Source organism: Mobula hypostoma, chromosome 2 (genome assembly GCF_963921235.1).
Source record: "Mobula hypostoma chromosome 2, sMobHyp1.1, whole genome shotgun sequence".
Classification (NCBI taxonomy): Eukaryota; Metazoa; Chordata; class Chondrichthyes; order Myliobatiformes; family Myliobatidae; genus Mobula; species Mobula hypostoma.
In genome coordinates, this window is record NC_086098.1 from 21156962 (window position 1) to 21183340 (window position 26379).

The 26379-nt window shown below is 41.7% G+C and overlaps 1 long non-coding RNA gene and 1 other non-coding gene across 2 annotated transcripts in view; both read right to left on the reverse strand.

The window, feature by feature from the left end:
• Positions 1 to 13431: 13431 nt before the first annotated feature.
• LOC134343154 (U1 spliceosomal RNA) lies at positions 13432 to 13593 on the reverse strand. Its single transcript, XR_010017196.1, has one exon. It is a non-coding gene; the product is annotated as a U1 spliceosomal RNA (small nuclear RNA).
• Positions 13594 to 22011: 8418 nt separating this feature from the next.
• LOC134358331 (uncharacterized) overlaps positions 22012 to 26379 on the reverse strand; it is a 61805-nt gene continuing 57437 nt past the window's right edge. The window contains exon 3 of the long non-coding RNA XR_010020857.1: positions 22012 to 22551. This is a non-coding gene — a long non-coding RNA (uncharacterized LOC134358331). The remainder of the gene's footprint in view (positions 22552 to 26379) is intronic.

The window sequence follows — 26379 nt, forward strand, 5'->3', positions numbered from 1 at the left end:
TCCTGACAAAGGGTCTCGGCCTGAGACATCAACTGTACCTCTTCCTAGAGATGCTACCTGGTCTGCTTCGTTCACCAGCAACTTTGATGTGTGCCGCTCTGGAAAACATCCTTTCCAGATCTACCATGTCTAGGTCTTTCAACATTTGAAAGGTTTCAATGATATCCCCCCTCAACCTTCAAAATTCCAGTGAGTACAGACTCAGAGCTATCAATAGGATAACCCTTTCATTCCTGTGAATCTCCTCCGAACCCTCTCCAATGCCAGCACATCTTTTGTTAGATGAGGAGCCCAGAACTGTTCACAATACTCAAGGTGAACCCTCACCAGTGCCTTATAAAGCCTCAGCATCACATCCCTGCTCTTGTATTCTAGATCTCTTGAACTGAATGCTAGCATTGCATTTGCCTTCAAAACCACCGACTCTACCTGCAAGTTAACCTTCAGGGTGTTCTGCACAAGGACTCCCAAGTTCCTCTGCATCTCAGATTTTTGGATTTTCTTCCTATTTAGAAAATAATCTGCACACTTATTTCTTCCGCCAAAGTGCATGACCATTCATTTTCCAGCATTGTATTTCATTTGCCACTTTGTTGCCCATTCTCCTAATCTGTCTAAGTCCTTCTGTAGCCTACCTGTTTCCTCAACACTACCTGCCCCTCCACCAATCTTCGTATCATCTGCAAACTTGGCAACAAAGCCATCTATTCACTGAGATTCATTTTCTTGTGGACATAACAGTAAATCAAAGAAACACAATAAAATCCATGAAAAATCACACCCAACAGGATGGATGAAAAACCAATGTGCAAAAGACAACAAACTATGCAAATACAGAAAGAAAAATAAATATAATAATAAATAAATAAGTAATAAATATTGAGAATATAAGGTGAAGAGTCTTGAAACAGGAATAGTTTCGTGATAGGGTGAGTGAAGTCATGTGAAGTTATGCCCTCTAGTTCAAGAACCCGATGGTTGAGGGGTAATAACTGTTTCTGAACCTGGTGGTATGGGCCCTCAGACTCCTGTACCTTCTTCTTCATGGCAGCAGTGAGAAGAGGGTGTAGCCTGGGTGATAGAAGTCCTTGATGATGGGATATGCTTTGCTGTGACAGTAAGGCACTAGAGAGGCCTCACCTTGTGTATTGTAAACAGTTTTGGGCCCCTCATCTTAGAAAAGATGTGCTGGCATTGGAAAGGGCCCAGAGGAGACTCACAAGGATGATTCCAGGAATAATAGGGTCATCATACAAGGAATGTTTGTTGGCTCTGAGTCTGTACTCACTGGAATTCAGAAGGATAAGAGGGGATCTCATTGAAACCTTTCGAATCTTGAAAGGCCAGGTTAGAGTAGATGTGGAAATGATGTTTCCCATGGTCGGAGTGTTTAGGACAAGAGGGCACAGCCTCAGGACAGAGGGGCATCCATTCAAAACAGAGATAAAAACAAATTTCTTTAGCTGAAGGGTGGTGAATTTGTGGAATTTGTTGCCACATGCAGCTGTGGAGGCCAGGTCATTGGGTATATTTAAGGCAGAGATGGATAGGTTCTTGGTTGGACATGGCATCAAAGGTTATGGGGAGAAGGCTAGGATCAGGGGTTGAGGAGGGGATAGAAGAAAATGATCAGCCATTATTGAATGATGGAGCAGACTCAATAGGCCAGATGGCCTAATTCTCCTCCTATGTCATATGGTCTACTCCATGTAGACGTACTCAACGATGGGGCGGATGGACTGGGCTGCATCCTTTACTTATTGTAGTATTTTTTATTCAGCGGCATTGGTGTTTCCATACCAAGCCATATTGCAACCAATCAATATACTCTCCACCACATATCTGTTGAAGTTTGTCAGTTTTATATGTCATACCAAATCTTCACAAGCTTCTACGGAAGTAGTCATAGTCATACTTTATTGATCCCGGGGGAAATTGGTTTTCGTTACTGTTGCACCATAAATAATTAAATGGTAATAAAACCTTAAATAGTTAAATAGTAATATGTAAATTATGCCAGTAAATTATGAAATAAGTCCAGGACCAGCCTATTGGCTCAGGGTGTCTGACCCTCCAAGGGAGGAGTCGTAAAGTTTGATGGCCACAGGCAGAAATGACTTCCTATGACGCTCTGTGTTGCACCTGGGTGGAATGAGTCTCTGGCTGAATGTACTCCTGTGCCCACCCAGTACATTATGTAGTGGATGGGAGACATTGTCCAACATGGCATGCAACTTGGACAGCATCCTCTTTTCAGACACCACCATCAGAGAGTCCAGTTCCATCCCCACAACATCACTGGCCTTACGAATGAGTTTGTTGATTCTGTTGGTGTCTGCTACCCTCAGCCTGCTGCCCCAGCACACAGCAGCAAACATGTTCGCACTGGCCACCACAGACTCGTAGAACATCCTCAGCATCGTCCGGCAGATGTTAAAGGACCTCAGTCTCCTCAGGAAATAGAGACAGCTCTGACCCTTCTTGTAGACAGCCTCAGTGTTCTTTGACCAGTCCAGTTTATTGTCAATTCGTATCCCCAGGTATTTGTAATCCTGCACCATGTCCACACTGACCCCCTGGATGGAAACAGGGGTCATCGGTACCTTAGCTCTCCTCAGGTCTACCACCAGCTCCTTAGTCTTTTTCACATTAAGCTGCAGATAATTCTGCTCACACCATGTGACAAAGTTTCCTACCGTAGCCCTGTACTCAGCCTCATCTCCCTTGCTGATACATCCAACTATGGCAGAGTCATCAGAAAACTTCTGAAGATGGCAGGACTCTGTGCAGTAGTTGAAGTCTGAGTGCTGGGCCCAGGACAGGTCCTCTGAAGTGATAACACTGAGGAATTTAAAGCTGCTAGCCCACTCCACTCCATGAGGACTGGCTCATGGGCCTCTATTTTCCTCCTTTTGAGGTCAATACTCAACTCCTTAGTCTTGCTGACATTGAGTGAGAGGTTTTCGTTGTGTCACCATTCAGGCCAGATTTTCAATCTCACTCCTATACTTTTGAGTCGTCACCACCCTTGATTCGGCCAATGACAGTGATGTCATCAGCCAACATAAATATGACATTGATGCTGTGCTTAGCCTCACGGTTATAAGCTTCAAGCAGATAGAACAGGGTACTAGGCATACAGCTGGAGGTGCACCTGTCCTGATGGAAATTATGGAGGAGGTATTGCGGCCTAATCTGAACCAACTGGGGTCTGCAAGTGAGGAAATCGAGGATCCAATTGCACAAGAAAGTAATGAAGCATCTTGATTACTTTTGAGAGAATGATGAGCTATAGCTGAAAATAGCCATCCTGATGTTTGTATTTTCCTGATGTACCAGCGTTGAGTGAATAGCCGATGAAATGGCATCTGCTGTGGACCTGTTGAGATGGTAGGCAAATTGGAGCAGATCAAAGTCACTTCTTATGCAGGATTGATACAGTATCTCCAACACCTCAAAGCACTTCATCACAATGGACGTAAGTGACACTGGACAATACTCACCAAGGCAGGCTGCCACTTTCCTCTTGGGCACTGGTATAATTCAAGCCTGCCTGTACCTCGGACTGTGAAAACGAGAGGTTAAAGATATCTGTGAATACTCCAGCTGGTTGATCAGCATGGCTCTTTAGTATCCATCCAGTATCCTGTGTGGATTGGATGCTTTTCGTGGGTTCACCCTTCTGAATAATGCTTTCATGTCGGCCTCAGAGACTGAAATCATAGTCGTTGGAGGCAGTTAGAGTTCGTGAAGGTTCCTCCATGTTTTGGTGGTCAAAGTGACCATAAGAGGCATTCAGCTCTTCTGGGAGCGATGCCCTGTTGTCACCTATGTCACTTGGTTTCACTTTGAAGGAGGTGATAACATTCAAGCTGAGCCACAGCTGCTGAGCAGCTTTCAGTGATTCAAGTTTGGTCATGAATTGCCACTTCGCATGTGAGGTGGCTTTCTGGAGATCAGACCTAGAACTCCGGCATCTTACTTGGTCACCAGACCCAAATGCCCTCAACACAAGAGGGTCATCTGACCATCAACAGATTGCAGATCTCATGGCTCATCCAGGGTTTCTGTTTGGGGAAGACTCTGAGTGATTTTCTGGAGACACACTCATCGAAGACTGTTTTCATAAAGTCCATGACAATGTGGTGTATCCATTGGACCCCGGTGATGAGCCCTTGAACACGACTCAGTCCATCAACTCAATGCAATGCTGTAGCCACTTCTCTGCCTCACAGAACCGCCTCTTTGTTGTTCTCATCTTTGGAACCTTGACCTTTAGCCTCTACCCGTATGCAGGTAGGAGAAAGACAGCCAAGTGACCAGATTTCTCAAAATGTGATCTAGGCTGTCCTAATCATAGTATAGCAGTGGTTGAGTGTGTTGGGACCTAAGGTGCTGCAGGAAATATGCTGATGATAACTGGGCAGAAATTTTTTCAAACAAGCCTGATTGAAGTCCCCAACAATGATTTGAAATACGTCAAGGTGGACTGTTCTTTTGTTTGGTAATGACAACATTCAATATTTTGTGTGCCTGAATAACATGAGCTTTGGGAGGTATGTAAACTGCAGTCAGGATCACAGACTTAATCGTTCGATGTTCCATGTCAGGGAAACAAACAAGAGTGCAACAAGACTGCTGCGTTCATGCACCACCGAGAGTTTGTCATGAAACACAGACCCCCACCTTTTGCCGTTTCCAAATCAGCAGTTCTGTGTATCAAGAAGTGTGCAGCACTTACAGATGTATCTGATGTGTCTGTAGTGAGCCACGTCTCCACGAATCACAGAACACAGCAATTCCTCATCTTCCTCTGATACAGCAATCTTGCCTTTAGCTCTTGTTTTCCAGTGACTGTACGTTATCGAACAAGATGCTGGGTAGGGGATCTTTCATTCCTTGGCATCTCAGTCTGGCTAGAAGTCCTTCCCTTCTCTTTCTCTCTCCTCCAGCCATGGCGATGTACGTACCTTTGTTGGCTAAAAGATGCTGTAACTGCATTCTGAGAGTTAGGTCTGCTGAGTCCTTCAAAAAATTGTGAAATTGCTAGTTCATTAAGACAGTTCAATTGTGTTGCTGAAAGGGAAATTACAGGCTTCAGATTGCAGTGAGATTAATTCAGTCAAAGTGCAATCAGAATTTCTGTAAGTAACCTGTAACACATCACCATAGCTACCAGTGCAATTCTGGCCATCTAAGAGGTGATGGAAGGCATGATGTATTGATCTCAGATGCAGTGTTCTTCAGTGCCTGGCAATCTTGAGTCAAAATCCTTTCCATCTGTAAGCAGAGAATTGGATAGCGTTTCAGACAGTGATGGAAAACTGAGAATGGAGTACTTCAATATAAGTATATTCTTGCTAAAATACATAAAAATGAGCAAAATAAGTTTGCTAAATATATATAGATCTTTTCTTTATCGCCATTGCAAGTACATTATAAAAGGGCAGAGTTAAATATTTAAGTATATTATTTAATTGAAATATAGAACTACTAAGTGTCGTCTTTGAAAAAATTAAAATTATCAGCATTGTAATTTATTATTTCACTAAAGAGGCAGATTATTTTTTCAACCTAATATTTTATAATAAAACTACATTATATTACACAACTATGACTATATGCAATTCACATAAATAAGCAATAAGGACAACTTGCATTATGTTATCTTGAATGACATGAACTCCTCTTAAGAGGATAAACAATTATTACGTAGCAAAGAAGTATTTACATATGTTGAAGTTTATAGAAACATAGAAAACCTACAGCACAATGCAGGCCCTTTGGCTCACAAAGCTGTGCCGAACATGCCCTTGCCTTAGAAATTACTAGGGTTACCCATAGCCCTCTATTTTTCTAAGCTCCATGTACCTGTCCAGGAGTCTCTTAAAAGAGCCTATCATATCTGCCTCCACCATCGTCGCCAGCAGCCCATTCCACGCACTCATCACTCTCTGCATAAAAAAACTTACCCCTGACATTTCCGCTGTACCTACTTCTAAGCACCTTAAAACTATTTAAGGCGGCATTTCAGCCCTAGGAAAAAGCCTCTGACTATCCACATGATCAATGCCTCTCATCATCTTATACACCTCAACCAGGTAACCTCTCATCCTCTGTGGCTCCAAGGAGAAAAGGCCGAGTTCACTCAACCTATTCTCATAAGGCATGCTCCCCAATCCAGGCAACATCCTTGTAGATCTCCACTGCACCCTTTCTATGGTTTCCACATCCTTCCTGCAGTGAGGCGACCAAAACAGAGCATAGTACTCCAAGTGTGGTCTGACCAGGGTCAATAGACAATAGACAATAGACAATAGGTGCAGGAGTAGGCCATTCAGCCCTTCAAGCCTGATCATCCACAATCAGTACCCTTTTTCTGCCTTCTCTCCATATCCCTTCACTCCGCTATCTTTAAGAGCTCTATCTAACTCTTTTTTGAAAGAATCCAGAGAATTGGCCTCCACTGCCTTCTGAGGCAGAGCATTCCACATGTGGATCCTATATAGCTGCAACCTCTCGGCTCTTAAACTCAATCCCACGGTTGATGAAGGCCAATGCACCGTATGCCTTCTTAATCACAGAGTCAGCCTGCGCAGCAGCTTTGAGTGCCCTATGGACTCAGACCCCAAGATCCCTCTGATCCTCCACACTGCCAAGTTAAAGTTAAAGTGAAAGTCTGTCTTGAGCCTTTTTTAGGCTCATTAGGCCGGTGCTTATGCCGGTTTCCGTGGCGTGAAGTGACTGAGAATACGAGACTCACCCCCCCGCCGGGTGGGACGCCAGTCTATCACGAGGTTAACCCCCAACATTTTGCCGGTACCCATTTTCAGCTGGGTGGACTGCAGCAGTCTGTGGTTAGGTGCCTTGCTCAAGGACACAATGCGTTACCTCAGCTGGGGCTTAAACTCACAACCTTCAGATCACTAGTCCAATGCCTTAACCACTTGGCCACGCACCACAAACCCACACTGTCAAGAGTCTTACCATTAATAGTATATTCTGCCATCATATTTGATCTACCAAAATGAACCACCTCACACTTAACTGCGTTGAACACCATCTGCCACTTCTCAGCCCAGCTATGTAGTATGCATCCTATCAATGTCCCGCTGTAACCTCTGGCAGACCTCCACACTATCCACAACACACCCAACCTTTGTGTCATCAACTAATTTACTAACCCATCCCTCCACTTCCTCATCCAGGTCATTTATAAAAGTCACGAAGAGTAGGGGTCCCAAAACAGAACCCTGAGGCACCCCACTGGTCACCAACCTCCATGTAGAATATGACCCGTCTACAACCACTCTTTGCCTTCTGTGGGCAAGCCAGTTCTGGATCCACAAAGCAATGTCCCCTTGGATCCCATGCCTCCTTACTTTCTTAATAAGCCTTGCATTGAGTACCTTATTAAATGCCTTGCTGAAATCCATGCACACTACATCTACTGCTCTACCTGCATCAATGTGTTTAATCACATCCTCAAAAAATTCAATCAGGCTCCTAAGGCATGACCTGCCTTTGGCAAAGCCATGCTGACTATTCGTAATCATATTATACCTCTCCAAATGTTCATAAATCCTGTCTGTCAGGATCTCTTCCATCAATTTACCAACCACTGAAGTAAGACTCGCTGGTCTATAATTTCCTGGGCTATCTCTACTCCCTTTCTTGAATAAGGGAACAGCATCCACAATCCTCCAATCCTCTGGAACCTCTCCCGTCCTCACTGATGATCCAAAGATCATCACCAGAGGCTCAACAATCTCCTCCCTCGCCTCCCACAGTAGCCTGGGGTACATCCCGTCCCGCCCCGGTGACCCCCACCGCAACAACCTTGCTATTATTACACCTTTCCAGAATCTGTCTCCCTATCTGCTCCTTGACATCCCTGTTACTATTGGGTGGTCTATAAAAAACACTCAGTAGAGTTATTGACCCCTTCCTGTTCCTAACTTCCACCCACAGAGACTCCAAAGACAATCCCTCCATGACTTCCTCCTTTTCTGCAGCCATGACACTATGTCTGATCAACAGTGCCACACCCCCACCTCTTTTGCCTCCCTCCCTGCCATAATTCATCATACCTCATCATAATTCAAGAATAAATAATGTCATAGAAGGAGAGATGATACTTTATAGGATTTCATTAAACAGCGGTAAAATGGGTATAATAAAATATAAGAATTTATGTAGTTAATTTTTAGAAATTTGAACTGACATTGATGTTGATCAGACTTCTATTGGGAAATGGTGAAATGATAAACTGACACATTTGTTAGAAGAATTAATAGATTCCATTTTTATAATACAAATGAAAGTCATTAACTCAACACCAGAGTTTACTTTGTTCCTAAGAAGTCTAAAACCACTCACTTAAAAAGAATTGCATTTTTATGGCATGTTATATTGGCCTATTCATTGCAGAGGCGGCTGCACTTCTGCATTTGTGAGAGGCAATTAATTAATTGGATGTGATCACTGACACTGTTCAGTATTAGTGTTAAGGGTAGGAGATCTGGAGAGGGGCTTGGCGTAGGAAAGAAAAGTCAGTTCAGGAATGGGCAGTGTGCCAACTGTAGATAAACTTTAAAGCATACCATGTGTTGGAATGTTGTCATAATGCACTTGATGGAATGATTTTCCATTGTAATAAATGAGCGGTATTTTGCTTTAATGATCTAGAGGCTGAAAAATTCTGTTTGTGTGCATTGCTAGTATAACTTTGAGGGAATCCCAGTGACTAGTCATATTCAGTCACACCTGCACATGTAGGTTGGTACATACTGTACTTCTAATTCATCACTAGATCCTTTCCCACAGCAGGTCGATTGTCAGGGCTTATGCACACTGAACTGAAAAACTGAAGAGCCACTCTGGGAAGGGGAAGGATTAAAATTTCATATTTGGCAAGGAGCCATTTAAGGTGCACTTAAAGTGCTGATGAATGCATTGAAACAATGGGAGCTTGACCCCAGGGAAGTGCAATCCAAAAAGTATATTTGGACCGTTCTTAATTTAAATGCACTCACAACATTCAGATGATGTGAAACATGTGAGGAAATGCCAAAGTAATGCTTGCCAAGGTGAATGAGAGGGGATCTCATTGAATGGTGAAAGCCCTTAACAGAGTGGATGTGGAAAGGATGTTTCCTATGCTGGGGAAGTCTTGGACCAGAGGAACCAGACTCAGTATATCCCTTTAGAACAGAGATGAGGAGGAATTTCTTTAGCCAGATAGTGGCGTCTCTTTGGAAATCATTGTCAGGTATGGCTGTGGAGGCAAAATCATTGGATATATTTCCAGTTTTCCAGTAAGAGGGCGGCATGCTCGGATGCAGTAGCCTCTCAGGAGCCAACTAGAGGTTTTTTTTTCTTTATGACTGTTTTTTTTTACTATCGCAAGACAATGCTGTGTATGTTTTGCACCCTGGCCCCAGAGGAAAGCTGTTACATATGGCTGTATCCATGTATGGATGAATGATAAGTAAACTCGAATTTAATTGATAGTTAAAGCAGAGGTTCATAGGTTCTTGATCAGTGGGAACATCAAAGTTTAACCCAAGAAAGCAGAAGAATGGGGTAGAGAGGGATAATAAATCATCCATGATGGAACGATGGAGCAGACTCGATGGAGAAATAGCCTAATACTGCTTCTATGTATTATACTCTTATGGTGTTACTCGTTTTCTTTGCCTGTTCCAAGGATGGGTTGTTTATGTGTATCCTCTATGCTTCTTATTATTTATTGCTTGATCTTTAAAGCTTTAATTGTGTGAACAGCGTCCTGAATGGTGACTTAAGGCAACGTAGGACAACTGTAAACTGCAACTTAAATATGAAAATCTTGCTGTACTAAAACTTTAAGTATATTGCAGAGTAAAGCCTCCCAATGCAGTCTATAGAATAACTGTAAAATTTGGTCCCATGGGCACTGTTATTTGAGCAGTCAAGTGCCAAATTTATTATGATCTGGCAGTTCATGCAGGCACCCAGGTTACTATATTGGTGAAGTCATTGGCATTTGTAGCATTAATCTCTGCCTGGTATGCAGGGTGGGAAGATTATGTCAACAGCTCCCTCTAAGCTGCGTGGGTACACAGTTTTACGGTGACTGAAATGCTCCTGTGCACATCGCCTTCCTTGCCATGCAGCTGGAATTTTCTTATATATAATGCTAATATAGTTTTGAAATCTATTATTAATATAATTGTGAGATACCCTGTAATTAATTGTGTTAATAAATATAATCAATAAATTTTCTAAATAATATATTTACCACACCTTTTCTTTGAAATATTTTTGAGCTTCAACATACTTACATCGTCAATGTTTCACGTTTCAACACTGTTACAAACTGTAATAATAAACACAGAATAAAAGTCAATAAACTGCCAGCCTGTTGAATACAACATGAAAGACTTTTTTGTACTGTATTTTATTAATTAAGAATATTTGAGTTTTCATTTTTCATTTTAAATATTCATAGTATGAATATTACAAAAATATTTAAATTACCATGCAGTTTTCAGGCCATGTAAAACTTCATGCTCACAACAATGGTTGGTTTGCACAGCTGTAAATAAAAATTAGAAGGAACATTGATAGTGACTTTGATCAATGTACACCTCTGAGGTAGTACTAGACTAGGACACACTACATCAGCATGTCCTATCATAGCTTTGGGCTGCCAGAAATTTGCTACCAGCAAACTGGATTAATCATCACCATCATTATGTAGCAATTTGGGAAAGTTTTCCCTGTTAATGTAATGGTTTCTCTGTAATGCAGTGTTTGGGTTATGACTAGAGATAAGGGGGGCTTTGGAATGTGCACTGGCCAATGAGGGGAGATGTTTTCCTTTCTTGTGTGCCCCAGAGAAGGTTTTGTGGTCTTTCATTCGACGGAAGATGGAGAGAGAAGATGCCAGAACGGGGAAGTCGTGGACTGCAGGGCGGAGTGGACTTGGAATGGGGTCAGGAGTCAACGCTCGGGGAGAAATCGATGGAGAACGAACAGACAGGAAAACAATGAGCTCCAACGAGTGCATTGGACTGTTTCATGAGAATGGGCCCTTTTTCTTTTTTTTTCTTTATCAACACTATAGTTAAATTAAGAATTATAAAGCTTAATCATTAAATTGCATATTGTGCACTGTTTGTTATTTCGTGGTACTGATTTGTGACAGGGGAACACATCATGCAGCATCCACCCAAACAAGATTTCTTAAGCTTGGCCAGACTGGAGGCTATCTTCTCCTAGATTAAGCTGCTAGCCTAATCTAGGGTTACAATTATGTGCTGTGTCAGAAGACATGAGTGATCATGATCTTTATGACCATGATTATTCTTGACAAATTTTTCGACAAAAGTTGTTTACCATTACCTTCTTCTGTGTAGTGTCTTTACAAGACGAATGACCCCAGCCATTAATAATACTCCAGAGACAGTCTTCTTGGCAATCTGAGGTGATTTTAAGGTGACCATCAACCTCATACTTAACGTAGATCAATATATGGCCCATCAAGTCTGCTCCGCCATTTCATCATAGCTGATCCAATTTTTCTCTCATTCCCAATCTCTTGCCTTCTCCTCATATCCCTTCATGCCCTGACCAGTCAAGAATCACTCAACCTCTGCCTTAAATATACATAAAGACTAGGTCTCCCCTTCTGCCTGTGGCAAAGAATTCCACAGATTCACCAACCTCTGGCTAAAGAAATTCCTCCTCATCTTCTTTCTAAAATGATGCCTCTCCATTCTGAGGTTATGTTCTCTGGTCTATGACTTTCTCATCATAGGAAACATCCTCACCACATTCATTCTACCAAAGCCTTTGATAGGTTTCAATAAGGTCACCCCTCATTCTTTGGAATTGTAGCGAATACAGGCCCAGGGCCATCAAACACTCTTCATATGATCAGCCATTTAATCCAAGAATCATTCTTGTGAATCTCCTTTGAACCATCTCCAGTTTCAGCACATCCTTTCTAAGATAAGGGGCCCAAGACTGCTCATAATACTCCAAGTGTGGCTTCACTAATCTGAATTTTACATCCTTACTTTTACAGTTTATTCTAGTCCTCTTGAAATGAATGCTAACATCACATAGGCCTTCCTCACCACAGACTCAATGTGCAAATTAACCTTCAGGGAATCTTCAGCAAGAACTCCCAAATCCCTTTGCACCTCAGTTTTGTGTAATTTCTCTCCATTTAGAATATAGTCAACCCTTTCATTTCTTCTACCAAAGTGCATGACCATACACTTCCTGAAACTATATTCCAACTGACATTTCTTTGTTCATTCCCCTAATCTATGTTAAGTCCTTCTGTAGCCTCTCCACTTCCTCAAAACTACCTGCCCCTCCACCTATCTTCATATCTTCTGCAAACTTTGCAACAATACCATCAATTCTATCATCCAAATCATTGATATGTAATGTAAAAATAATCAGTCCCAACACAGATCCCTGTATAACACCATTAGTCATCTGCAGCCAACTAGAAAAGGTTCCCTTTATCCCCACTGTTTCCCTCCTGCTAATCAGCCACTGCTTTAACCGTGATGGAATATTTCATGTAATACTATGAGCTTGTAGTTTGTTAAGCAGCCTCATGTGTGGCACCCAGTCAAAGGCCTTCTGAAAATGCATGTACATATCAACTGATATCCCTTTGTCCTTCCTACTTGATAGTTCTTCAAACAGTTCCAACAGATATGTCAGGCAAGATTTTCTATTGAGGAAGCCATGCTGACTACAGCCTATTTTAACATGTGCCTCCAAGTATCCTCAGACTTCATCCTTAGTAATTGACTCCAACATCTTCCCAACCACTGAGGTCAGACCAACTGGGCTGTAGCTTCCTTTCTTCTGGCTCTCTCCCTTCATGAAGAGTAGAGTGACATTTATAATTTTCCAGTCTTCTGGAACCATTCCAGGATCTCGTGATTCCTGAAAGATCATTACTAATGCATCCACATTCTTTCAGAACGCTGGCATGTACACCATCTGGCCCAGGTGACTTATCTAGCTTTAGATCTTTCAGTTTCCCAAGAACCTTCTCTGTAGTTATGGTAACCCTGTTATGCCCACTGGCACCTGGAAATTCCACCATACTGCTAACATCTTCCACAGTGATGCAAAATACTTATTCAGTTCATAGACCACTTCCTTGTCCCCCACTACTACCTCTACAGCGTCATTTTCCAGCTGTCTGATATCCACTCTCACCCCTCTTTTCACTTTATGTATCTGAAGATCTTTAATATTGTTAGCTAGCTTATGTTCATATTCCATCTTTACCTTCTTAATGACTTATTTAGTTGCTGTATGTTGCTTTTTAAAAGCTTCCTAATCCTCTAACTTCCCACTAATTTTGTTCTATTATATGCCCACTCTTTGGCTTTCATGTTGGCTTTTTTATTATCGGGGAGAGTGCAAACAAGTCCCCAGCACCACAAATTTTGCAGTTGAGTATCCTGCAATTTGGGATATTGCAGGCATCAGCACACCCAAAATGCACTGGGACAGTCTAGTCCTGAAATCTCGGCCCTCCTGATCACCGATGGTTCCCTGCCAGGTAAGTATATCATGTTGGCTTTCACTTCTCTTGTTAACCACAGTTGTGTCCTCTTCCTTTAGGATACTTCTTTCTCTTTAGGATGTATATATCCTGTGCCTTCTGAATTACTTACAGAAATTCCAGCCATTGCTGCTCTGCCATCATCCCTGCCAGTGTTCTTTTCCGATCAATTCTTGCCAACTCCTGTCTCATGCCTCCGTAATTCCCTTTACTCCACTGTAATGCTGATATATCTGACTTTAGCTTCTCCTTCTCAAATTTCAGGGTGAATTTGTTCATGTTACGATAACTTGTCCCTGAGGATTCTTTTACTTTAAGCTTTCTAATCAACTTTGTTTCATTGCACAGCACCCAATCCAGGATAGCTGATCCTCTAGTGGGCTCTAAGAAGCCATCTCATAGGAAATTGCACCTCCTGGAATCTAGCACCGATCTGAATTTACCAATCTACCTGCATATTGAAATCCCCCATGACTATTGTAACTCTATTGACTCTTTTGGCATGCATTTTCTATCTCCCATTATAATTTGTAGGCCACATCCTCACTCCTGTTTGGGGGTCTATATACAACTCTCATCAGGGCTTTTTTCAACCTTGCAGTTCCTTAGCTCTATCCATAATGATTCAACGCCTTCCAACCCGATGTCACTTCTTTTAAATGATTTGATTTCATTTTTTACCAACAGAGCATCGCCGATAACTCTGCCTTTCTGCCTATCCTTTCAAAACAATGTGTATCCTTGGACATTAAGCTCCCAGCTATAATCTTCTTTCAGTCAGGATTCAGTGATGTTTACAGCATCACAAATGCCAATCTGCAACTGTTCTGCAAGTTTATCTACCTCCAGGTTTGATGATATCTTTGCAAACCTTTCTGGTAGGAAACATTTCAGTAAAGTGGACTTAGTTGAGTCCTACCTACAGATGGAGATGGAAAAAGAGTCTATCATAAACACCCACCATAAACACTCACAAAAGTTTTTATCACTATAATAGGCTGTTTTTGGAATTGCATCTGCACCTGCACTCAGGCAAAAAGCTGTGGACCAGGTTACTCAGTGCCCAGGCAACTCAGTGCCCAGGCAACAAGGAACATCTCCAAAATCTCAAGACAATGATTCTTTAGCCAAAGGTTGTGAATTTGTGGAATTTGTTGCCACATGCAGCTGTCGAGGCCAGGTTGTTGGGTGTATTTAAGGCAGAGATTGATAGGTTCTTGATTGGACATGGCATCAAAGGTTACAGGGAGAAGGCTGGGAACTGGGGTTGAGGAGGAGATAGAGAAAAAAGGATCAGCCATGATTAAATGGTGGAGCAGACACTTTATGCCAGACGGACTGATTCTGCTCCTATGTCTTATGGTCTTTTGGTCTAAAAAGATTAGAAGATTATGCGTTCAGAGCACCATGCGACCGATGTGAATTCTTTGAACCAAGCTTCACTTACTGTGGTCACACCTTCAACACACAGGGTTTAGTCAAATGTGCTGAGAAAATGCAAGGAGTGGTGGATGCCCCAAGGCCAAAGGCTGTGTTACAGTTGTGGTCCTTTTTAGGATTTGTCAATTGCTATATCAGGTTCCTACCGAACTTGGCTACCCCTTGAACTCATTACTGCCAATGAACAAAGCAGTGTGAGGTAGCTTTCCAAAAGACAAAGGAAGTAGTGACGTCAGACACTTTACTCACACATTATGATCCGCATCATCTAGTGAACCTTGCTATACATTGTACGGGATGCCAATACATCCAGAAGAAAGGTATCCAGACCGCTTAGAACCATCTCCTGCGTCGATTCTGACAACCAGCACAGAGGAGGCCCCAGAACCTGAGATTGTTTCACATCCACATGTCTCTCCTTCCAAAGAGAGTGAACCCCCCTCCCCGCTTGTCAGGAAAAACATTATCCCATAAGAGTTAGAAATCCTCTACAGTGATGAAATCTTTAAGCCTGAATGGGACAATTTAAAAGTTACTATGCAATGGATGTCTATATAGATTTGGAGTTTATAGCTAAGCAAGGAGGCGTGTTGTGTATTTAATATCTCAGTAATATTTTGGTAATATTGTAACTATATTGTTCGATTAAACATTCTTTGTTTAAATAATTCATTGCGGTTATATGTAAAAGTATGTAAATGGCACATGTGATTATGCCACCATGTCCTACGTGCGCACCTTGCTTAAAGTAAAAATTGAGACAGACTCCCATTCCAGACTCCACTGTTTTTCTTCCAGTTAGTTTTATGCTTGGGACTTACAAAACATAAAACTAACCAGTATTTCTTCAGAAATCTGTGAAATATATAAAAGGTATGGTAATTATTTTCACCACTCTTGCTTCATTGCTTTGCTGGTATGGTCAATGTGTACTTGGTGGCCACTTTATTAGGTAGACCTATACATCTGCTCATTAATGCAAATATCTAATCAGCCAATCATGTGGCAGCAACTCAATGCAGAAAAGTATGCTGACACGGTCATCCGGTTCATTTGTTGTTCAGACCAGTCATCAGAATGGTGAAGAAACGTGATCTCAGTGAATGATCTTGGAATGATTGTTGGTGCCAGACAGGGTAGACCGAGTGTCTCAGAAACTGCTAATCTCCTGGGATTTTCACACACAACAGCCTCTGGAATTTACAGAGAATGGTGTGTGTGAAAAAAAAGCAAGTGAGCGGCAATTCTGTGGTGAAAATGCCCTGTTAATGAGAGAGGTCAGAGGAGAATGGCCAGACTGGTTCAGACAGGAAGGCGACAGCAACTCAAAGGTGCGCAGAAGAACATCTTTGAATGCACAACATATTAAACCTGGAAGTGGGTGGGTAGCTGAAGGGCATGAACACACTCAGTGACCATTTCATTAGATTCAGCTGGTACCTAATAAAGTGGCCACCGAGAGCATATATCCTTGCAGAATTAATCAGCTTATACATGATGACGCATTGTCACAAGTGTGAGTCATTCTGGAAATTATGGAAAAAGCTGATTGGCATATTCAGAAGATAAATATTGGGCTCAAGTTTAATATATGAAAGTCCTCGACAGGCAACTGACTCACTGGCACTGTTTCGATCTGAAAGCATAAAATGTGATTGCACAAACTTTGTTTAAGGAAACTTAATCTTGCAAGTCTAAAAGCTGCCAACATTTGAGATGGCAATATGTTTTCTCTTTTTTAAATAATATTTTTAATGCACTCCACCCACTCATAGGACAGACCACAGTTTCAGCAGAAGTCCGTAATGCTCAAGTAGATCAGAATACACTGCTAAATAATCCCAGGGTATGAAAAAATTAATCAAGTTATGTTCCCGGTTATGAGGTACTGTAGGTTATAACCATATTTATATGTATGGAATAATACCAAATATCTACCCTTAATAAATGGTTTAATGGTATGATTTATTGTATAATAAAACAACAATACATTGTAAATACATATGTAGTGAACATTGCTGTTTCTTGTTGCATTATTATGTGAGAGAAATCACATAAAGCTACAGGAGCCTAGCGGTTAGCACAATGCTATTACAGTTCGGGGCGTGGGAGTTTGGAGATCAATTCTGTTGCCATCTGTAAGGAATCTGTATGTCCTCCCTGTGAACGAGAGGGCTTCCTCCTGGCGCAGCGGTTTTCCCCCACAGTTTAAAGCGGTATCAGTTAGTAGGTTAATTGGATGTTGTAAATTATCCTGTGGTTAGGCCGGGGTTCAATCAGTGAGTTGCTGGAAGCGCAACTGAAAGGGCAGGAAGTGCATTTTATGTGCTGGATCTCAAAATAAATAAAAAGATACGAAAAAGTCTGCAGATACTGGAAATTCAAAGCAACGCACACCAAATGCTGGAGGAACTCTGCAGGTCAGGCAGCATCTGCAGAAAAGAATAAACAGGTGACGTTTCAGGCCAAGACCCTTCTCCAGCATCTTCTCAAGAAGGGTCTGGGCCCGAAATGTCAGCTGTTCACTCTTTTCTATTGATGCTGACAGCCTGCTTAGTTCCTCCATTTTGTATTGCTGCAAATAAGTAAATAAACTGTTTTCAATGTTCTTCTGATAATAAGAGTAGGTAAGTAATAGTAGTATACAACATACCAACAGGAATTGGTATAAATGATAAAACTCAAATAAAACAAAATGGAGGGTGCCTTTTTGAAACAAAGCTCAAAATAGTGGAGTTCTGACAGGCTGCCTTGTGGCATTAAATCACTGAATACAGATCCTTCTACTAAACAATAAATTTCATAACCAATGCCAGTGATACTAAACCCAATTCTGATGCTGATTCTGAGCTCACTGCGCAACACTTGATCTTTTTTATGTTTGGATTTAATGTCGGAAATTGAATGGAAGCAAATGTACTCGCTTACTCCTGTGCTCAACTCTCAAAACAGGCAGAGGACAGGCAATGGGATTCTTGGTCCCATACATGCAGTAGAACGTTTGCAACAAACAAAGAAGGGATGCATCAAAGGACTGAGTGTAATCATAAACCAGAACTTTAGGACTAAAGGTATATAGTCCACAACATGAGGAGAAAACTTCAGGGTTAATTTTCCAAAAGGTAGTTTGGAATATTAATCTGCATTATTATTTCAACTATCTGGCAGTATCCATCATTAGAGATCCTCACAACCCAAGCCATGCTTTTTTCTCACTGCTGCCATCAGTTAGAAAGTTCAAGGGCCTCAGGACTTGCACCATTAGTGTCAAGGACAGTCACTACCCCTCAATCAGCAGGCCATTGAACAAAAGGAGATAACTACACGCTTCTTTTAAGATGTTCCCATAACTAACAATCTCACTTTAACGATGCGTTATCTTATTATTTCATGTTCTCATTATTTATTGCTATTTATTTATATTTGCCCTCAGGAAAATAATCTCAGGGTTGTATGTGGTGACATATATGTACTCAGATAATAAAATTTACTTTGAAGTTTGGATTACTCAAGATGACAATGACTAAGATACTGTTATATTTATATATACAAAAAGAGTACAATGAAACCCTGAAACTCTATTCCTTTTTATATATTTTCTTGAAAAACAATTTCCCTGTGAGGATGAGGACAGATGTTGCAGAGTAAGAGAAAGTGTCATTTATAAACTTCATGTGCAAGTTGCACGTCGATAACAACCACTCAGTGCTTGCCTGAAACAGAATTGTTCCAGATAAATTGCAGAGGGCTGAGCACAAAATCCATGCTGGCACTAAAGTGTAGCACTGAGGCAGCGCTACACTGATGTTTGTCCAAGAACGGAATGTTAAGCTGCTGGTGAACAGCGTGCCAACTTACGCTTTGTTCTGATGTCTATGCCTGGAAAATTTGCATTGCACAAGAGCCAGACTGGTGCACATGAGTGAACAGAATCTACACCAGGAAAGGCTCATTGCAGATTGCTCAAGGGAAATTAAGTACGTGTGTGTCTGGTGTTTGGTGCAGGAATTCTGGGCATGGAGAATTATTGCTGGGTCAGGATCATAAGAACAGACATTTCATTGAGATCAGAACAGGGATTGGTCTGGAAGATTGAAAGAGAGGTCAGGGCAAGTGATGGTTTGTGGGGACTGGTACTGGGAAGGAGGAAGTAGTCGATAGCTTGGAATTTGAGTATAGAGAGGAGATAGGTTAGCTCAGCAGGCTGTGGTTAGGAGATGGAAGGGAAGATTGTGAAATTGGTATTTGGTGTGTAGAGCTGGGACCAGCAATGGGTTATGAAAGGGAGAGTTCGAAGTACAAAGTAAATTTATTATCAAAGTGTGTATACGTCACTATATGCTACTTTGAGATTCATTTTCTTGGAGGCATTCACAGTGGAACAAAGAAATAAACCAGTATCAATGAAAAGCTGCACAAAACGGTGCAAATAAATAAATAAATAAATAATGCCGAGAACGTGGGTTGTAGGCTTCTTGAAAGTGAGTCCGTAAGTTATGGAATCAGTTTAGAGTTGAGGTGAGTGAAGTTATCCACACTGGTTCATGGGCCCGATGAACAAAGGGTAATAACTGTTCCTGTTCCTGGCGCTGTGGAACCTAAGGATCTAGCATGACTTTCCCAACGGCAGCAGTGAGAAGCGACCATGGCCTGGATGGTGGGGGGGGGGGGGTCCTTGATGATGGATGCTGCTTTATTGTGGAGGTGCTTCTTGTAGATGTGCCTCATGATGGACAGTGATAGAACAGCTACTGCTGGTGGGTGGAGGTGTTCAGACACGAGGACCAAGTAATCGGATCCCTTACTGGGGACCAACAGGAGGAGGATTCAGTCTTCCAGATTTATAGACATAAGTTATAATGAGATACATGATAAAAACAAATCATTTGACCTACTGAATCCATGCTGACCATCAACATTTATGTTAATCCTGCAGCATCCCCATTTTAACACATTATCTCCCACATTCTCATTAAATTCCACTCCCAGAATTTACTGCTCAGCTACACACAAGGACCAATTTTACAACGGCCAATTAATGTATAAACCCCCTCCATCTTCAGCAACACACACAAAATGCTGGGGGATCTCAGCAGGTCAGGGAGCATCTGTGGAAAAGGATTAACCGTCGATGTTTCGGACCGAGGCCCTTTTCAGGACTATCTTTGAAATCTAGGGGGAAATGTGAGCACCCTGAGGAAATGTACACAGTAACAGGGAGCAGTTGTAAACACAGGCTGCCGCTAGGGATTCTGCGACTGAAACTGGGTATCCCATGGTGTGGGAAAGTGGCTCTACCAGCTGCTTCACTCTGATTCTGTAGCCTTACCAGCAGGAACTTTCTCAAGCAAGTCCCCTTTTGGAAATTGCAAAGGCACCTACACAAGCATTGTGAAGATATGCTTCTGCACAAGTTGCTCGCACATGACATGGGGCTCGCGTGCGTGGGTGAAAATCCCAGCATTAATTCTAACAACGTTTATGCCAGCTAATGAAGGGAGCTAAGCAATATAATATTAATGATGTACATTGACTAACCATTGCAGCATTGCAATATGCTTTGATTGATAAATATTAAGGTTTTTTTATATGTTCAATGAGGGCTCCTTCCTGAATGAATTTTACATTTGTGCAATTAAGCATTGTGTGTTTGTACTTCAAACAAGCTCAAAATGCTTAAAGCTAGATAAGAAGGGGAAGAATAATCAAGGTTGTGCCGTCATCACAACTGGTACCTATTACAGTTCAATATGCCATAGAATTTTCCATGCTGCTCTCCTATCTTACTGAATGCATTAAGGTTACTAAAAGTATAGCTTTATAATGATAGCATCAATAATTTAGGGAACAAGATATTTTTTTGAACTATGTTAACATGAAGGAATGTTCCGTGTCTGAACGGTTCCATCATTCATGGAAACTGCACCCGGCGAAGCAACGAGTGATAATACAAAATAATGGGAACCAGCTTTCAGCTACTGAGATAAATGTTGTCTCAGAGGAGAACTCATGCAGAAATTACAAGAAAATGCAGGGAAACAATTTAACTCTTTGATTTCTAAATTTTCTTCGCAAGCTGTTTTTGACCATCCAGCTATTGCACACAGCGGATTTAAGGGCTATCACTTGTCCGCACCATGTCAAGGAATGTGATGCCCATTGTAAGCAATGTTCTGCCAAATTAAATCAGACTATAGAACTGGAAAGTTGCTTTATTCTGTTGCCATGCCAGTAAATATGATATACATAAGATAGACAATGAGCTACCAGGCTCTAATTCCACACACAATATCATCAGACAAGAAATAAATTTGTTGGAATCCTTTATTGGAAATTTAGGCATGGTTGAAATGAAAAGCCTAGTGGCCCAGGTGCTACTGTGGAATTCCTGCTGTCTCAAATTAGTGATGAGAAGAATATTTGGTAGAACTGTGTAGTTATGATTTGGAATGCACTGTCTGAAAGAATAATGGAAACAGATTCAATGTTATCTTTGAAAAGGGGATTTACAGGATTCTGGGGTAAAAACTAGATTGATTCAATATTTCTTTCAAAGTGCTGATGCAGATGCAATTTGACTCTTTTTAATCTATTCTCAAAGTGTCTTGTCTGTTAACCATACTGCCACCAACAATAGGTTAATGAGCTCTCCTCATTTGACTCTATCCTTTCTTTGATTTTTCCATTCATTTTCAATGTAACTCAGCAATTAATAGTTCATTCCATAAATAGCATTAACCTGCTCCTACATTTGGAGAACATTTTTAAAAAACAAATGCACAATAAGCAACATCTCAAAGGTTTCAAAGGTATATTTAATGTCAGAGAGATGTATACAATATACATCCTGAAATTCTTTTTCTTTGCAACCATCCTTGAAAACAGAGGAATGCCCCAAAGAATGAAAGACAGTTAAATGTCAGAACCCCAAAGCCACCCCCCAGCTCCCCCTACCCAAGCACAAGCAGCATCAAAGTGACGATCCCTCCTCCCCCTCCAGCAAAAAAAGCATCGGTGCCCCCTACCGAGCACTTAAGCGTGCAACAAATCATCAATAAAGACACAGACTTGCAGTACCCCAAAGACTACTCGTTCACCCAGTAATTTTACATACCACAGGCTCTTTCTCTCCCTGATAAGGGAAAAAGAGGTGTCCCTGTTTCACAGCAAGAGGGGAGACATAACAAACAACTCGCTGATTTATGCTGTTAAATGTTGCGTTGTTTTTTCCGAGGTCTGTGCCCAAAGAACTTGAGTCTCTAGGCACACAGCCAGCAGCCAGCTTGTTGCTTTCGATTTTCTGTGTACACCCACAACACACCAGTTTCCTGCGGAGGCACCGACTTCAAGTTCGCCCACCTTCAGAGCCATGAAATCCCAGAACCCTGAAGGTGTGCTAGTCATCCCGGCCACGTCCTTGGTATATTGAATAGTGGCCAGTCATGAGACCCCGAGAGCAGGTCCCATTCCTTCAAAGAACTGAAGTCAGCGTGTAACTCCAGGTCAGTGTCTTCAAAAGAAACCTGAAAGGGAAAAACACAGATATTAAAGATGGAAATAGAGCTGTTTCCAAAGATGAAAGCAAAGGAGCTAGGCACCATCATCCTCCTAACCTCCGAAACGTCTTATATTGAAACAAAATGCTAGGAACCTGAAATAAAAACAGAAAATGCAAGAAATATATGGTTCTAACGTGATGCCTTTGTATTTAAATACTATAAATTTAAGTGACTAGCACCTAGCAGCAATTCTGTTCCAGGGTTTCTGCTATTTATATTATCTGCTGGCTGATTGTAGGAAGCACACTCTTTCTTACCTTTGCTGAAATGTTCTTCCGGAAAGCCAGTGTTCACATCTCACTTTTACAAATTTGATATGCCTTTTTATAAATCATCAAAGTTCTCAAGATAATGCAGGAAATGCAGCAAAAAAATTTTTAGGCAAATTGTTCATTATCATAATCTTCGAACTGTTCAGCATGGAAACAGATCTATCCTAAATGATATCCTTCAACCACTCACTTGCACTAATTAAATATTAAACCTTTTTTTTTCTCCAGTTCTCCCAACATTCCTTTCAATTCCCTACAGACAACACACAAAAAATGCTGGAAGAACTCAACAGGTCAGGCAGCATCTATGGAAAAGAGTAAAGAGTCGACATTTTTGGCCAAGACCCTTCATCAGGACTGAGAAGGAAGAGAGAAGATGCCTGAATAAAAAGGTGGGGTAGAGGAAAGAGACTAGCTGGAAGACGATAGGTGAAGCCAGGAGGGTGGGAAGGTAAGGGGCTGGAGAAAAAGTAATCTGATAGGAGGGGAGAGTGGACCACTGGAGAAATGGAAGGAGGAAGGGACCTAGGGGGAAGTAATGGACAGGTGAGAACAGTTGAAAAGTCACAGTGGGGATTAGAGGAATGGGGAGGGGATTATTTGTTAATTGGAAGGTGAAATCGATATTCATGCCATCAGGCTGGAGGGTACCCAGACAGAATATAAGGTGTTGCTCCTCCACCCTGAGGGTGGCTTTGTCTTGGCACAAGAGGAGGCCATTGATCGATACATTGAAACAGGAATGGGAAATGGAATTATAATGTTTGGCCACTGGGAAGTCCCCCTTAGAACATAGAACAGAGAAAACCTGCAGCGCAATACAGGCCCTTCGGCCCACAATGCTGTGCGAAACATGTACTTACTTGAGGTGGAAGGTGCGGAGGTGTTTGACAAAGCGGTCCCCCAATTACAATGGGTCTTACCAATGCAGAGGAGGCTACATCAGGAGCACTGTACACAGTAGACGACCCCAGCAGATCCACAGGTGAAGTGTTGCCTCAACTGAAAGGGCTGTTTGAGGCCCTGAATGGAGGTGAGGGAGGAGGTGTATGAGCAAGTGTAGTGCTTAGGCCTGGTGGGAGATTAGTGGGAAGGGATGAGTGGTCAAGGGAACCGCAGAGGAAATGATCGCTGTTGAAACCAGGAAAGCTGGGGGGGTGGGGGGGGCGGGGATGGTTAAGATATGTTTAGTAACTGGATCCCTTTGGATGTGTTGGATGTGGAGACTGATGAGGTGGTAAGTAAGTACAAGAGGAACTCTATCACTGTTAAGGTGGTGGGAAGATGGGTTGAGTATGGACTTACGAGAAGTGGAGGAGATATGGGTTAGAGCAGCATCAATGGAGGAGGGAGAGAAACTCTGTTCTTCAAAGTAGGAGGACATCTCTGATTCACATCCTAGGAACAGATTTGGTGGAGGCAAAGAAACTGAGAAAAGGGAATAACATTTATACAGGAGACAGGATGGGAAGACGTATAGTCGAGATAACAATGGAGATCAGTAGGTGTAGCGGAGGAAGATTGCGGTGTATAACTGGGGAAGACTTCAAACTTAGATAGTTCTACATTGCTGACAAAGAGGCAGGCATAGCTGGGCCCATGTGAGTACCCATGGCAACAGCTCGGGTTTGGAGAAAGAGGGAGGAGCTGAAGGAAAAATTGTTCAGTGTGAGGGCCAGTTCTGCCAGATGGAGGAGGAACGTGGTGGAAGGGGGATTGGTTGGTTCTTTTGTCAAGAAAGAAGCAGGGGGTGGGGGGTTTTGAGACATTCTTGATGGGGGAACAGAAACGTACAGGAACTGAGCATCCATGGTGAAGATGAGGTGGTCAGGGCCAAGGAATTGAAAGTTAGTGAGAAGATCGAGAGCATGAGAAGTGTTGCAGTTGTAGTTGGGAAAGGACTGAACCAAGGAGCGAAGAATGGAATCAGGGTATGAGTACATGAGTTCAGTAGGGCTGGAGCAAGCAGGGACAATAGGCCTACCTGGACAGTCCCTACTCTTGGCCTACTCTTGTACAGGAGGTAGAAGCAAGATCAGTGATGGTGTCAATTCCCTATAGATTTTACCACACACCAACACACAATTTGTGACTAATTGCTATGGTCAATTAATTGACTAATTCATGTGTCATTGCATTCGAAGCATTCGAATGTCTGTAATCCAAGACAAATACTTGGAAACTAGGAAAAGGGTTATGATACTGTAGAATAAAGCTGCTGAACTTTGTATGTAAAGTGAAAATAGTACCGAAGTATCTTTTGTAGAGTAAGAAGTGATGAGACAATAATTTGCTGTAATTTAGCAGTGAAAAGGGGAATAGTTTCTTGGATCCAAAAGCTTTCTATGTTCCTTTAAAAACCGTTATGTCAATATGGCTTGGCATACAGAGGCAGTTGTATGTTGTGTTACTAAAATGTGAATATGCCATGACATTTTAACCTCTACATAATCAAATGTTGTCCTCTTCCTCTAACAAATGATACAGATAATTTTAGACTGAAAATAATTCTAGATCTATATTCTAACAGCAACCGAGTGTCCAAGAGGAGGGGGTGGTGGTCGAGGGAGTCAATGTTTTTGTTCTGTTTTGTGCAGGGGAAGGGGAGTTTGGGGTTAATGTTTATGCAGGGGATGGGGGTTTGAGAGTTGATAATCAGGATGCTGTTCTTTTTTGTTTGGCGGGGATGGGTTTGATGTTTCTCTTTGAATGACTTTCATGTTCTTTCTTTGTTTTGTGTCTAAATTAAAGTTGTATATGGATACATACTTCGATAATAAATGAAATTTTGAACATTTGATATTAACCAGTTCATCCACTCTTTCCATAGTCACCTCTGTCAAAACCCTAGCTTCAAGTCATCAAGTCCTGTCATTCTTTCACTCTCCAATTCCATTAATTTCAATAGTGTTTTACTAGTATTAATTCATTTGCGTTCCCCATTTACTCCATACCCGCAGTCATCTGCTATCCTCAAATGCTTTTCATTCTACCGAATGAAGAAACAAAATATTTGAAAATTTCTCTCCCATTTCTTTATTCCCCAAATACTTAATAATTTTCTTTTTATCTACTGTTACATTAAACTTCCAACAATGAACACAGTTGATTGACTATTCTTGCTGCATCTTACTTTAAACTGCTGTAATACTTGAAAACTAAGAGTTAAATGTTAAAAGTTAACTATTGCTGATTTACTGCCAAATCTTTTGATGTAGTTTCCCAGTCTACCAAAGCTAAATAATGCCCCATGCCTTCTGAGTTGACTTTATTCAAAGTGAACCACAATTTTATTAGAGCACATTGGGAAGTAGAAGGAAGTCTTATATTAATTATATTAATACGTTCACCTCACTTAGCAGTCTGAATGCACTGTACAAGATCAGGGTGTAAACCCCTACAGTGATTTTAAATTCCTGGGCTACACAAGAGGCAGCCGAAAGAAAGCATTTATCTGCAAAGTCCTTCAGGTAGCCACATCCAGTTTGTACACTATTCCTTTCATCGAGATCATTTAAAT